Source organism: Dendropsophus ebraccatus, chromosome 5 (assembly GCF_027789765.1).
Source record: "Dendropsophus ebraccatus isolate aDenEbr1 chromosome 5, aDenEbr1.pat, whole genome shotgun sequence".
Lineage (NCBI taxonomy): Eukaryota > Metazoa > Chordata > Amphibia > Anura > Hylidae > Dendropsophus > Dendropsophus ebraccatus.
This window is the reverse complement of record NC_091458.1, coordinates 46,679,601-46,694,114: the sequence shown is the minus strand read 5'-3', so window position 1 is coordinate 46,694,114 and position 14,514 is coordinate 46,679,601. Positions and strand designations below refer to the sequence as shown.

At 46.6% G+C, this 14,514-nt stretch overlaps 1 protein-coding gene across 2 annotated transcripts in view; it reads left to right on the top strand.

Annotated features, from left to right (window-relative positions):
• The first annotated feature begins 202 nt into the window (after window positions 1-202).
• Window positions 203-14,514, top strand: part of RNF41 (ring finger protein 41) — a 33,865-nt gene continuing 19,553 nt past the window's right edge. The window contains exons 1-2 of one of the 2 annotated variants that reach the window (XM_069970039.1): window positions 203-355; window positions 6,685-6,772. The gene's annotated coding sequence lies outside the window, so the exon portion shown is untranslated. The remainder of the gene's footprint in view (window positions 356-6,684; window positions 6,773-14,514) is intronic. The other variant, XM_069970038.1, reaches the window with a different exon arrangement.

Below are 14,514 nucleotides of genomic sequence, written 5' to 3'. Positions count from 1 at the left end.
GTTCATGCTACGTCACGGGCTCAGGAATGAGTTAAAGGTTCTCCCTTCTCTCAGGACACCTCCATGGCTTATTCCCCGCCCCTCTTTTCACATCTTTTGTCTTATTTGTCAAGGAGGCCAAAGTCCACGCCTACTCTTCAGAATCTTGCCCCGTGATTGGATAAGGTCATCCATCACTCACGGGAGAGATGGGCGTGATTTGGCTGTGGGTTGCGTAGCAGCAGAGCTGAGAGACCGGTGGTGGCGTCAGCTTCTTCTGTCAGGGGTAAAACGGAGAGACGGAGCGGCCGGGCACCGGAGACTCCCTACCCCGGGGGAGGCGGCGTCCGCTCCGTTGGGGTTGGGGCTAGTCACGGTGAGTTGTTGGGGTTATGTGAAGTGCTCGGGGTACGGGCCCTGGAGGAAGTATCCGGGCAGGTGGAGGGGGGAAACTCCGAGTGGATGTTGTTATACAGGGCGCCGGGCGGGCGGGCTGTGGGAGGAGGAGGACGCCCGAACTTTAATGCTGTGTGCATGGATGAGACTTTGTGAAGTGTGTGAGGGCAGGATGGCGGCAGAAGTTATACAGCAGGTCCGGGCAGGATGGGCACACAGGGATGGCTGCAACCGGAGGGCTCGCATCGGTAGGAGTTATGGTGGTGTCTGGCGGTGGTCACACTGTGTCTGTGCCACCCTCTCTCTATATGGTGGTGCCAGGCGGTGGTCACACTGTGTCTGTGTCACCCTCTCTATATGGTGGTGCCAGGCGGTGGTCACACTGTGTCTGTGTCACTCTCTCTCTATATGGCGGTGCCAGGCGGTGGTCACGCTGTGTCTGTGCCACCCTCTCTATATGATGGTGCCAGGCGGTGGTCACACTGTGTCGGTGTCACCCTCTCTATATGGTGGTGTCTGGCGGTGGTCACACTGTGTCTGTGTCACCCTCTCTATATGGTGGTGCCAGGCGGTGGTCACACTGTGTCTGTGTCACCCTCTCTATATGGTGGTGCCAGGCGGTGGTCACACTGTGTCTGTGTCACCCTCTCTATATGGTGGTGCCAGGCGGTGGTCACACTGTGTCTGTGTCACCCTCTCTATATGGTGGTGCCAGGCAGTGGTCACACTGTGTCTGTGTCACCCTCTCTATATGGTGGTGCCAGGCGGTGGTCACACTGTGTCTGTGTCACCCTCTCTATATGGTGGTGTCTGGCGGTGGTCACACTGTGTCTGTGTCACCCTCTCTATATGGTGGTGCCAGGCGGTGGTCACACTGTGTCTGTGTCACCCTCTCTATATGGTGGTGTCTGGCGGTGGTCACACTGTGTCTGTGTCACCCTCTCTATATGGTGGTGCCAGGCGGTGGTCACACTGTGTCTGTGTCACCCTCTCTATATGGTGGTGCCAGGCGGTGGTCACACTGTGTCTGTGTCACTTTCTCTATATGGTGGTGTCTGGCGGTGGTCACACTGTGTCTGTGCCACCCTCTCTATATGGTGGTGTCTGGCGGTGGTCACACTGTGTCTGTGTCACCCTCTCTATATGGTGGTGCCAGGCGGTGGTCACACTGTGTCTGTGCCACCCTCTCTATATGGTGGTGCCAGGCGGTGGTCACACTGTGTCTGTGCCACCCTCTCTATATGGTGGTGCCAGGCGGTGGTCACACTGTGTCTGTGTCACCCTCTCTATATGGTGGTGCCAGGCGGTGGTCACACTGTGTCTGTCACCCTCTCTATATGGCGGTGCCAGGCGGTGGTCACACTGTGTCTGTGTCACTCTCTCTCTATATGGTGGTCCCGCTGTGGTCCTGTGCCAGGCGGTGGTCACACTGTGTCTGTGCCACCCTCTCTATATGGTGGTGCCAGGCGGTGGTCACGCTGTGTCTGTGCCACCCTCTCTATATGGTGGTGCCAGGCGGTGGTCACGCTGTGTCTGTGCCACCCTCTCTATATGGTGGTGCCAGGCGGTGGTCACGCTGTGTCTGTGCCACCCTCTCTATATGGTGGTGCCAGGCGGTGGTCATGCTGTGTCTGTGTCACCCTCTCTCTATATGGTGGTGCCAGGCGGTGGTCACTCTGTGTCACCCTCTCTATATGGTGGTGCCAGGCGGTGGTCACACTGTGTCTGTGTCACCCTCTCTCTATATGTTGGTGCAGGGGGGCACGCACATCCTGGAATACCTCTATAGGTTGCATTCACACATGCAGGATCCGCAGCAGATTTGATGCCCTGTTCAGTTATTTAGATCACAACTGCTGCAGATCCGCACCATCAAATCCGTATTCTTTTACAATAGCAGATTGAGTATGCTGGTGTATGTTTGCACAGTCAGTTCTGTTCCTTGTGAAGCGGATCTATCAGAAGGATGCCAACTGTGTTACTGTATCCTGTTCAGATCTGTTCAAGTATATGGTTTTGAATACAGTGGTGCCTTGGATTACGAGCATAATTTGTTCCGGGACCGTGTTTGTAATCCAAATCCACTCTTAAACCAAAGCAAATATTCCTATAAGAAATCACTGACATGCAGACAATTGGTTCCACACCCCAAAAATAATGATTTTACATTCTGAATAACATGTAAAGCAAATGAAACAAACATTTATAACAGATGAGTATGTCATATTATAAGTTACTGTACAGTAATGGAGAGGATGGGAAACACAAGGGCTGACAGAGACTGCAGGGAGCATGAAGGAGTGAGCAGGGCAGATGTGGGCACGTACATGCAGCACTCTCTGTCTGGGGAGAGAGGGGTTACAGCTATGGAGAGATTACCTCCACAGTCCCGTCCTCTGATACAAGCCCCAGCCTGAAGTGGATCTGCTATGATTTAGAAGGTGAGGGAGACTTCCTGGGTCAGAGTACAGTGCTGTAGACCTCACTATGCAGACCATGACCCTCCCCAACTCGCCCTTCCACTCAGTACAGGGAGCTCTTAAACCAAAGCAATGCTCTTAAACCAAGTCACAATTTTGAAAAACTGTGAGCTCTTAAACCAAAACGCTCTTAAACCAAGTTACTCTTAAACCAAGGTACCACTGTATACCTGTTGTAGAGCACAAATGTAGTGTGAAAATTACAGCCTGGTTACATTAAAGTGAACCTATCAGCAGCATTTTAACACCTAAACTATAGGCAGTGTACCATAGTGCTTCTTACCCTGAATCTATAGATGCCACTTCAATCCAGTTCTCTAGCAACCAGATAAAAATATATTAGAAATAATATGCAGATTAGAGGATAAACCCAAAGGGCTCCCCCAGGGCTGCAAAAGCCCAACCCAGTTCAGCCCCTTTAAATTAAAGTGAATTTGTCAGCGACCGGACCGGACCTGACCTGAGGTTCTGACAGTGTAGTATCAGTGTGTGTCCCCTTGTGTGCATGGTCCCTGTTTAGAAAATTTGCGCCCGGCCCTTGCCAGCAACAGCACGTGTGTGCAACTAAATGACGGCAAAGGGGTGCAGAAGGCAGGCTAATGGGTTAATATACATGAATATGGGGTGGAGGAAGTAGTGGTGAGGCGTGCTGAATTGGGGCACAAGCCATGCCACTACTCCTCTTTGACACTTGGTTAGAGTGTTTGTTAAAAATCTATGGAGGCTTTCTAAACAGGGACCATACACACAAGGGGACGCACACCTATACTACACTGTCAGCGCCTCAGGTCTGGGCCGCATGCTGACAGATTCCTTTTAAATCCACTCCCCCAGTCCCGCCAGTATACGCCCACAGACTGGACTGACAGACAGAAGCTTTTGCTTTCAGCCCTGCCCAACTACTTGTGAGGACACTTTAGGTGCATGATCTGGTCTTTCCTGTGACATCAAACTGTGATCTGTGTTTGTACAGATCATTAATAGAGGGCAGTGAGCGCACTGGGCAAAGCACACAAGCAAGGATCAGTTTAATATCTCTTGGAGAAGAGCGGATCAGAGAATGTGCCCTCCTGATGTGACAGGGCTGGGCTCACAGTACAGGCTTTCAACCTGTCAGTCTAGTCTGTTTAGATGTATACTAGTGGGCCACCGGGGGCGTTAGTTTAGAAAGAGGGGGCTGACCTGTGTTGGGCTTTTGCAGCCCAGGGGAACACCCTGTGGGCTTTATCCCTTAAAGGAAACCAATCAGCCCAATCGGGCTGATATGGTTCCCTGAACCGCTGTATACAGCTCCTGCAGAAGCCGCAGGATGTACTGTCTGTAGCAGGAGCTGTATACCCGAAAAAAGGACTTTAATCCTCTGGGCGCGTGACAGGCAGTGGCGGGGAAGTAGTCAATCGGGGCGGCTTCCCACCTGTGTGTAGTCACCGTGCTCTGCCTGTCAGTGCGCTTGGAGTGGATGAATGACAGGCAGAGAGGTCCTTTACTGGCCTCTCTGCCTGTCAATCATCCCCTCCGAGCGTGCTGAAAGGCAAAGCGCGGTGACTAGATACGGGCGGGCAGCTGCCCAGATGACTACTTCCCCGCCGCTGCCTGTCATGCGCCCGGGGGATTAAAGTCCTTTTTTTTTCCGGATATACAGCTCCTGCTGCAGCCGTGGCCGGTGAGTGCCCCGGCTACTGCAGTAGCTGTATGCAGCAGTTCAGGGAACCATATCAGCCCGATTGGGCTGATTGGTTCGCTTTGATCTGCATATTAATTCTAATGCCAATATTTCAGCTCTGGAGCACTGGATTGTAATAAACTTTGCACACCGCTTTTAGGCTAGGCGACAGGTATCGAACATAGGCCCTCCAGCTGTTACACAACTACAATTCCTATCATGCCCTAATAGCTAAAACTTTCCAGGCTGTCCAGGCATGATGGGAATTGTAGTTTTGAAACAGCTGGAGGACCTGAGTTTGATAACCCTTGTCTAGGCTTTAAAAAGCAGAGGACAGGTATGTTTTAACGTATAGTTCGTTTACCCCCCCACACACACACACACACACACGTACGTCTGGTAGAACCTGTGCCATCCATGGCCTCCATAGTTAAGGTTGGCATTTGCAGAATAAAAAAAAAAGTATATGTATGAGAAACTAAAAGGCATGTGGGTATTGTTCAGTAATACCCTGCTACAGATCAGATAATTTAAGAAGCTGTTCACATCATGTTTTCCCATTATGTTCTGAGTGTATAAAAGGTTTCCGATGTATTTTGCAGTGTATAGCCAAAGTGTAGGCGCCTAGTGTCTGTGTTCAGACCATTTCTCACATGTACATTTACTTTGTGGTACTCAGAAGTGTTTGTATTCTGCGTGATATGGCCTCACATAGTCACCCTTTCATTTTCTTAAGCCAGTAATGCCACTGGGGCTGACGCCAATACGCCAGTGTATATGTCTGTACACCTTTCTGATGAGATGCTAATATATACCCTGGATATAAGGGGAAAATGTAATGTGTACAACATTAGAGGCTGTTCACATCATAGTGCATAAACCTAAAACCTATTCAACTTTATGCACGCTGACATTTTTTTAAAGTGTTTGTTGAACGTATAGGTATGTGTTTATGTACGCTCACATACAGGATCCACAGCAGGTTTCATGCTGTGTTTAGTTATTTAGTTATATTGATATCTGTGCCGTCAAATCTGCTGCTGATCCTGTACGTCTTAGTCTTATGTCTTCCTTATAAATATACTTCCAAACGCCCCGCAGCATCATCGTTGGCCTGGGTGAAGGGAGTATGCTGTAATTCATTGTGTAGCCCCAGCAGGCTACAATCTACTTTTTAAACAAATTGGAATACCCTGTTAAAAAATGTAAAAAGATCACGTTATGTTTCTATAATTTCCTGTTGACAGTAACGGATTTTTATTTATTTTAAATATGACTGTTCTCCATTGTTGCAGTCTGGGGAGGCCCCCCCCCCTTCTTGCTTGTTCCTTCTTTGATTGTTTTGTCGTGTCTTTCTTGTGGGCAGACACTGTGAATTCTGAGCTTTTGATTTTTGCAGTTTAATTATACAGGCCTTCATGTCCTTCTTTCTTCTTCCTTTCTTATTGTCTGCTGGCTTTCTATGTTTGAAAATAGATAAATGAAGAATTTAAAAAATATATATACAGTGTGTGATTGAGGAAGGGCAGAAAGGCCTGGGATTCTACTCTCTTCTATTCCACAAAAACGTGTACCCATAAACCAGCAAGAATGTTTGTAACTGAATGGAGTCTTTCACATACCTATATATAGGTACATCGAGCAATGCGCTTCAGTCCATTTTTCATGCATTCACCCGTATATGCTTGACAGCTGTTTATTTTCAGCATAAATCCCCTAAAGGATGTCTTTATGTGTACATGATCTGCAGCAGATTTGTTGCTTTTATTAAACTTTAATTAAACTTTTGTTACCTTAAATAGCAGTACACAAATTTTTTTTTATCTGCCCTCTTGCTGTGCTCTGGCACATATACTCACCACAGGTGATCGGTGTCCCACAGCGGGGCCTCGCTCCGGCCCTGCAACGCCGTTCAAATTTGGCACGCGCACCTGTGGACCCTTTTCTTTCTCCTGGGATTAAAGGCCAGAAGTTACGCATTCCAATGCATTCTGTATGGGAGAGTGTGACTTCCGGCCTTAAATCCCAGGAGAAAGAAAAGGCGTCACAGAAGTGGGTCACATGACGTGCAGCGGGACACTGAGCACCTGCGGTGAGTATATGCGCCAGCAGATAAAAAGTTTTTTGTGAATTGCTTCTTTAATGCAAAATGGCTTTCTTTTGTAGTTTGGCCCCTTCGTGTCCCTGTACAGTTGACCGCTTGAGCAGTGGCCCAGCTGTGACTTCACAAGGTGGCTGAGATGCTAGGGAATTGGTTAGTAGGTTTTTATTTTTGTTTATCCTGCTGAGCTTAAAGCGAATGTGCCATCAGGTACATTCCCTTTAACATGAATCACGGATAGATCAGCGCCAGCGCAGGGAAGCCGCTGCCGCGGTCCATTTTTTTTTTTTGATCCGTGGCCCAGTTCCCATGTATGACTCCATTCTATCCACGGGTGCTGGGCCGGGCCGCCCACGGTGGGAGGAATCCCCCGCCCCTCTATGACGCAGCTCCATTGATTCTAACGGAGCCAAGTCATAACGGAGTTCTAACGGAGCCGCCCCCAGTGCTTCAGCCCCGGCCCGTGGACAGAACGGCGCCGTACGCGGGAACTGGGCCGTGGTTCAAAAAACGCGGCACTGGCACCGATCTCTCCGTGGGTCATGTAAAAGCGAATGTACCTGATTGTACATTCGCTTTAAACGCATCTCTAAGAGCAATCCACAAGCCATGGAGACGTGTGTAAGCTCAGTAGGAGACACTGCGATGCTGAGCTGATTCAGCTCAGCATCTCCTCCCCATGCTAACCAAGAAGTGAGAGAAGGGCACAGTGGTGCCGAATTGTATAAGGGGAGTTGGGAAAAGCCCTTTAGCAATAACTTTTGATGTGTCCTCAGGCTAAGGCCCACTGTGATCAGGAAATGTATCCAGTTACAAAGCTGTATGTCCTCATTGTCTAACTCTTGTGCTTGTGTAGTTTAATCACTATTGTTGATCAAAAACACAAATGGGGGGGATCTAGTAATGCTGTGCCTGGCAGAGATGGACATGAAGTCACACATTTTTGCTCAACTCACCAAAGTGGCACAATTTGTGACTTTTTTTTCCAATGTCTGCCCTGCTCACCTGATAGTGGAGGTGAAAGTCATGGTGAAAATTTGTGCAAGCTCAGGCATAGCAGCCTCTAAATCAACTGATTTGGGGGGGAGAGGCAGTGATCACTCTCTACAGTAACAATAGTATGATACTACATGTCCTGTACTGCTTTGTGTCTAGTAGTATGACCTTTCTACAGTACAGTGTGATACTACATGTCCTGTACTGCTCTGTACCTGTACCAGGATGAGCTGCTCCAATGGGCACCAGGTGAGGGCAGCTTCATTTTATATTTTTGGGACCCTGTGTGATCTGTTCAAAAACCCTGAAAATGCTCCAGTCCTCTACATAGAAAGTCACTTACAGTCTCCAGTAGCTCTTTTTGACTGCTGTATGTAGGGATTTGCTTTATGACATATTCATTATCTGCTTATTTTTCTTTAAATCCTTCCTTTTTTTCTAACATTTTGGGCTTTAGAACCAATTACCAGTTTTCCATGGAGTTTTGGTCTCAGGATACAATGGTCGTCCTGGAACCAATTAACATTGTAACTTGAGGGACCCCTGTACATCAGTCTTGATAGATTCTATCCAAAATGTTTTTGTGTTAGATTTTGTTTGCTGATTTTGTTTTTCTGCAGTGGTAGCTGGGTCCTATTTATGTCACTGTTTGCCTTCCATCTGCGAATACTTCAGTCATGTACCTTAGACTGAAGCAAAAAAAAAAGCAAAAATAGATGTGAACAAAGCCTTAGGCCATGGTTACACACTGTCATCTCCTGTCAGATTCTTCCAGCTGGGAATTTGCACATTGTTTGCATTTTAATTCCACATTTTTTTGTGTGGTTTCAGTTGAATTGGGTGACATCTACAATGACATCAGGGATTGTTTTACTCCACTGTTGTCTCTCCCATTGCGCAGGAGCCAAACATGGAAACTAACACCAATGATCTCTTTTTCATGATAAAAATGCATTTTTCGGCTAATAAACCCAATTACATAGTTTATTAAAATCGCCTGGACTATTGATTTCTGCAAAAAAATTAAAAAAATAATTAATTCACGACAGTGACACTTTATTCTCTTTCGGGGTGGCCTGTGCATCCCCTTGTGTTCTCTGCTGAAGCTGCAGCAATAACATAATGTACATTGTTCATGTGACGTTGCAGCCAATCACAGGCCTCAGCTGCCATTGCTTGCGTAGTTAACATGTGACAACTGAGGTCAGTAATTTTTATGTTGGTTCCAGCTCAACTAATGTGTATGAAGAATCTTTAATGGATACCTTAGTGGTGGGATGTGTCATATAGCAAAATAAAAGATGCCCACAAGTTCCATGACTGCATGCACTTCAGCCTCATGAGCTTCATTGAAAAGTGTGATGTCCGCAGCACATCCGCATACCTCATACCTAGGTTTCTCTGTGTCGGGTCTTTTGTTGGGCACAAATTAAGCATGGGGAAAAAAAACTGTTACAGCTTTTTGCATTTTTCATTTTTGTGCAATTTTTTTCCACCTGCTTTTATTCCTCCAATTTAACTCTTAAATTTACCATATATGTGACTAGTAGACTACATGAGGTCCATTATAGAGGTACTCTATAGGCAAAGGTGAAAAACTCGTGGGAATGCCCCCACAGAGCAGTAACACTAGTTCTGTCACTGTTGGGTCTCCTGAATTACAGAGTTCCTGTTTTGTCACGGCCCCACAGAAACTACCCGCTTAGTGACTGCAGTGGTGTCCTGCCAGTCTCTGATTGGCTGAGCAGGGCCGAGACATCACAGGATTGGGAGTCCATCAAGACACCAAGAGTGGTGACTCTTAATTATGTTCCCCTGCCCCCCTTCACTTTTCACCTTTGCCCTTAGTACCCCTTTAAACGGGCATTCCTCTGGTGTAGAGCAGTAATGTTGTGTGAGCATTGCCTTAGTTACTAGAAGGTGAAAATCATTTACCGGATGGCAAATGTGACAGATATGTGAACCTGTGGCTGACTTTTAATAGTAATCGGAAAGCATTATTAGAGGAAATCTGGTATCAGGGTTTTTCTCCTCTCTGACTAGGATATATTCCCATTTTGGCAAGAAATATACAAAATTCACCATACGGGTTATTGTTCCAGAAGTCTGTCCTTATTGGGTTATGAATGACCTTCTGTATCAGGTATCAGAGACTGACAAGACGCCCTCTCTGGGCTTGGTAGTCGTTCTTTCAGTAGCATTGACTTCCTCTTGCTCACATTTCTCTTGGGACGTGCTTTCAGGATCACTTTTCTGGATGAGAATGCTTTGCATCTTATGCTGTTCCTCCCTGCCTTGCTTCCAGTACAGGGTGGATAGCTCTTCATTATTTACATAAAGGCAACTTAAAGGGGAGCACATGAGAAGAATGGCAATATGCCAGGAAAGTCAAAGAAAAGCGAATTTATGTAACTGTGATATACTGGGTTTCATTAAGACCTCCGATTGCAGTTTCTTACTGTTAAAATTATGCCAAGATCGAAGAGATCGGGAATAACTGATGGAGGGTGCTATTTGCTGGTGCCCCACCTGAGTGAACAACTCAGTAGTGTGCATGCTTGGCCACAGGGGGACTCTGCAATGTTAAAGCGACTCTGTACCCACAATCTTACACCCCCTCCCCCCCAAACAGCTTGTACCTTCGGATAGCTGCTTTTAATCCAAGATCTGTCCTGGGGTCCATTCGGCAGGTGATGCAGTTATTGTGCTAAAAAACAACTTTTAACTGGCAGCCCCGTGCCCTACGGGAGTGGTCTAGATTGTGTATGCATTAGGCTGGCACAACCTCTCTGTCACTCCTCCCTGCCCTCCTCATCAATGCTCCAGGCAGATTGCCTACTATTCATCAGCTGTGTCAGCCCGACACATGGGGTGGATCGTTAAGACACCTGTGCAAATGTTCAGCATGCAGAAAATGTTCCAGTGGCATTCCTAATGATGAGGAGGGTGGGGAGGAGGGACGGAGGGGTGGTGCAAAGTTAAGGCACAGGTACTCCCGTATGGCATGGGGCTGCCAGTTTAAAAGCTGTTTTTTAGCACAATAACTGCATCACCTGCCGAACGGACCCCAGGACAGATCTTGGATTAAAAGCAGCTATCTGACAGTACAAGCGGTTTGGAAGGTCAGATTGTGGGTACAGAGTCGCTTTAAGAAGCCATATAGTGACTGAACAGAAGAAACATAGAAGATTGTCATAAGACCACTGGGTCCATCTAGTCTGCCGTTTTGGTATTTACCTTCTTATCTTAGGATAGATATATGTATATACCAGGCAGGCTTACATTCTGTTATTGTAGATTTACCAACTGCATCTGCTGGAAGTTTGTTCCAAGCATCTACTACTCTTTCCGTAAAGTAAGATTTTTTTTTTTTTCACGTTGCACGTTGCTTCTGATCTTTCTCCCAACAAACCTCTCACTGTGTCCTCATGTTCTTGAGTTCAGGTTTTTTTTTTCTAAAAACACTTCCCTCCTGAACCTTTTATTTAGTCCTTAAACATATTTAAAGGTTTCAATCATGTCCTCTCTTTCCCTTCTTTCTTCTAGGCTACACATACTATACTATGGCCACACCAGTCACTCAGAGGACATTTGCCTTCCATTCTCATGATTGGTGGGAGTCCCAGTGTTCGGAACCTGTACTGATCCGATAGTATCCAATATCCAGCCCTTTACTTCTATAGTTGTCTGCACATCCCCTGTTACAGAGGGAGATGTGTAGCAGAAGAATGATGGTTTTTAAACCAGCCTAAAAGATCGATTAGCCGATGAACAAGTGCTTGCTTTGTTAGCTTATTGCTGGGTCTACTAGACGGGGGGGAAGCATCAGACTGTTGAGCTGATAATCTCCCTGTGTAATGTGACTTTATGGGACGTGAAAACCTTGAAGGATGGCCATCACCTAGCTGGGTGAATAATTTTAACATGGATTCATGTAGTTGTGTGTGTGTGTGTGTGTGTGTTTTTTTTTTTATTTTTTTTATTTTTTATATCTGTGGACTGCCATGTACATTAGTCCTTAAATCAGTGCTTCCCAACCTTTTCCACCTCGGGGCACCCCTTGGAAAAAAACTACCTTGGGGCACCCCTACTAAATCTACAAAATACAAAAAATGTCATACAGTGACTCACAGGTGACGTCTTCTTTGATCTGAGGCGTCACTTTCCCTCTTCCTCTCCATCCGGCCTGGACCACCATGATGATTTCTTCCAGCTACTTTTCATCTCTTCAGAACCTGCGAGACAAACATCTCAGGCTCCGGACATTTCTAGCAACTTCCTTTCCTTTCTCCCTCCTGTAGGCTCCCAAAGTAACTGCACTGTTTGGTGTTATGTGCAGTAAAGCGAATAGGAATGTGGGTTGCCCCTTGTATGTAGGATTCCCTGCTCTCTACCCTCATATACCAATAATGCCCCCTGATGTGCCCTCATATACTAATAATGCCCTTTGCTGTGTACCCCCATACAATAATTTCCCCAGATGTGCCCCCATGCAATAATAATCCCCTCAAATGTGCCCCCATGCGATAATGATGCCCCTTAAAAGCAGCTCTCCTTTCTCTTCGGGCTCCATCTTTCGAGCTGCGGGGGTGGGACCTCCAGCAGGTGTGATGACATCACATCACGCATGCCGGAGAGGTCGCGTCCCATAGGGCGCAAGTATGAAGTGACGGCAGCCTATGGGATTGAATGTAGGAGCAGGACGCTGACAGGTCCAGCTCCTACGTCATGCTCACTTTAATGTTGCGCCAGCTCACGGTGTGGGCGGAACATCAAAGTGATATGTGCATCCCTTGAAGCTGCACGGCCTCCGCTTCTAGGGATGCTTAAAGAGACAATGCACGTTTCCCACCGGGATCCCACTGCACCCCTGGTGGGTTCTCACTGCACCCCTGTTGGGAAACGCTGCCTTACATAGATCACAACATATAGTCATTCCTCAATGCTTATATACAACAATGTAGTCTACAGCTCACATTGTATTCTGTCACTTGTCCCCATGTGGCACTCACTATCTTATTTTCTGATCAGAAGTGATAAGTTATGACCTATACAATAAGAAATCTTATGTTAATGAGTCGCTATTTTCATAGTGAGACTAGCGTTGTACTCGCAGGATGAGCTCGGTTCATACCTCATATGTGATTTATTTGATTCCCCCCCCCCCCCCCCCCCTCTCTCCATTATTCTGTAAATGCTGGACTAAACTAGTTTGTTGTATACATGTACTTTGTGTTTGGCAGCCGTTCCCACTTTCCATATAGATTATTGAATGCAGTTATGAAGTATTACCGTGAACTTGCATTGTGTTGATTCAGCTGCGTCAGTGCGATGGCTGGTTTACAATATACAGACCCCTTTCATTAAGGCTGAATGATTCCACATTTTCCTCTTTATACAGTGATGTTTCTGCTTCCTCTCAGTGTTTGATGTGCTTGTCTCTCCGCATTACCTTCCATAGTGTGAGTTCTGTCTCTTTCCCCTTATTATAGTTGAGGCCATGATCAGATGACAGCTGTAATATGGATTTGTGCGAGAAATATATATTTGTGTTGGGATTTGATACCATTAGAACAAAGCATAGAAATTTTAACAAATATTTTGGGAAAAATTTTCCCTCCTTTGTTCTAATGTGAGATGTATTGCTGCCGTCTGTATACAGCCTAAAGGGATCGGAGACGACAGCGTTGAATCTAGTCTCACATGATCTGTAATGTAGTGTGATTGGCGTTTACACCTATTTTTACTTGGAAACTGGAATATTGCTGTAAAGTAAATATGGGTATTTTCCACACTACATCATGGCTGACAAATCCTCAATGAACAAATAAACATTGGTCACATTGTTTAGTCATAGACACGTTGCAGAAATATACGTTGCTGAAACTGAGAGCAGGAGGGTAATGTCTGTATTTGATGGCACTGGAGACTTTGGGGTATAGTCTCAGTGTGGAAGCTGTGTTGCGGGGTAATGCTGATCCTATGCCCTACAGGAAATGGTGTATTTGCTTTATGCTGCCACCTTTGTCCATGTCAGGAACTGTCCAGAGAAAACTTCTCCTGCTCTGGACAGTTCTTGACATGGACAGAAGTGGCAGCAGAGAGCACTGTGGCTCTCTGCTGGAAAAAGTACACCACTTCCTGCAGGACATATGGCAGCTGATAAGTACTGGAAGACTTTTTAAAGAGAAGAAAATCTGTATAACTTTCTGACACCAGTTAATTTGAAAAGTTTTCTATTTTCCTCTTGAGTACCCCTTTAAGTGTAACCTTAAAGAAGCAGTTCATAAAAAAATTATTATTGGCTCTCTGGTAGGCGCTGGCACACATACTCACCGCAGCTGATCAGTGTCCCGTCCCGTGGCGTGGCTTCGTTTTGGTCCCGCGGCGCCTTTCAAATCTCTATGGAAGCGCGTGACTTCTGGCGTTCAATCACAGGACACAGGAGAGGAGTCACTGCAGAGGCTGAAGTGAGCGCGCGCCATATTTGAACGGCACCACGGGACTGAACGAAGCCGTGCCACAGGACACTGATCAGCTGCGGTGAGTATACGTGCCAATTCCTACCGGGGTGGGATGGGGGGGGGGGGCAATAATTTTTTGTGAACTGCTTCTTTAAGTGGCTGGCGACGTGTAATTTTGTGCAGTTTGTCTATACAGAGATCATAACCATGGGTAGGAAGTTGACACAAAACTGCTCCATGAGAGCCAATATGGCTGCCAGTAGTGGCTATCGGACACACTTTCTTATCTCTGAACGCAAAGGCTGCAGAAATGTGGAGCACAGACGGAATCTTTCTTTGCCAGGAGGGGTTATCTGGTGTTAGGAGTTTTTTTTATATAATGCTGCCCTGTTGTAAAACATAAGCATGTAATGCCTACCTCTCTGTGCTCCAGGT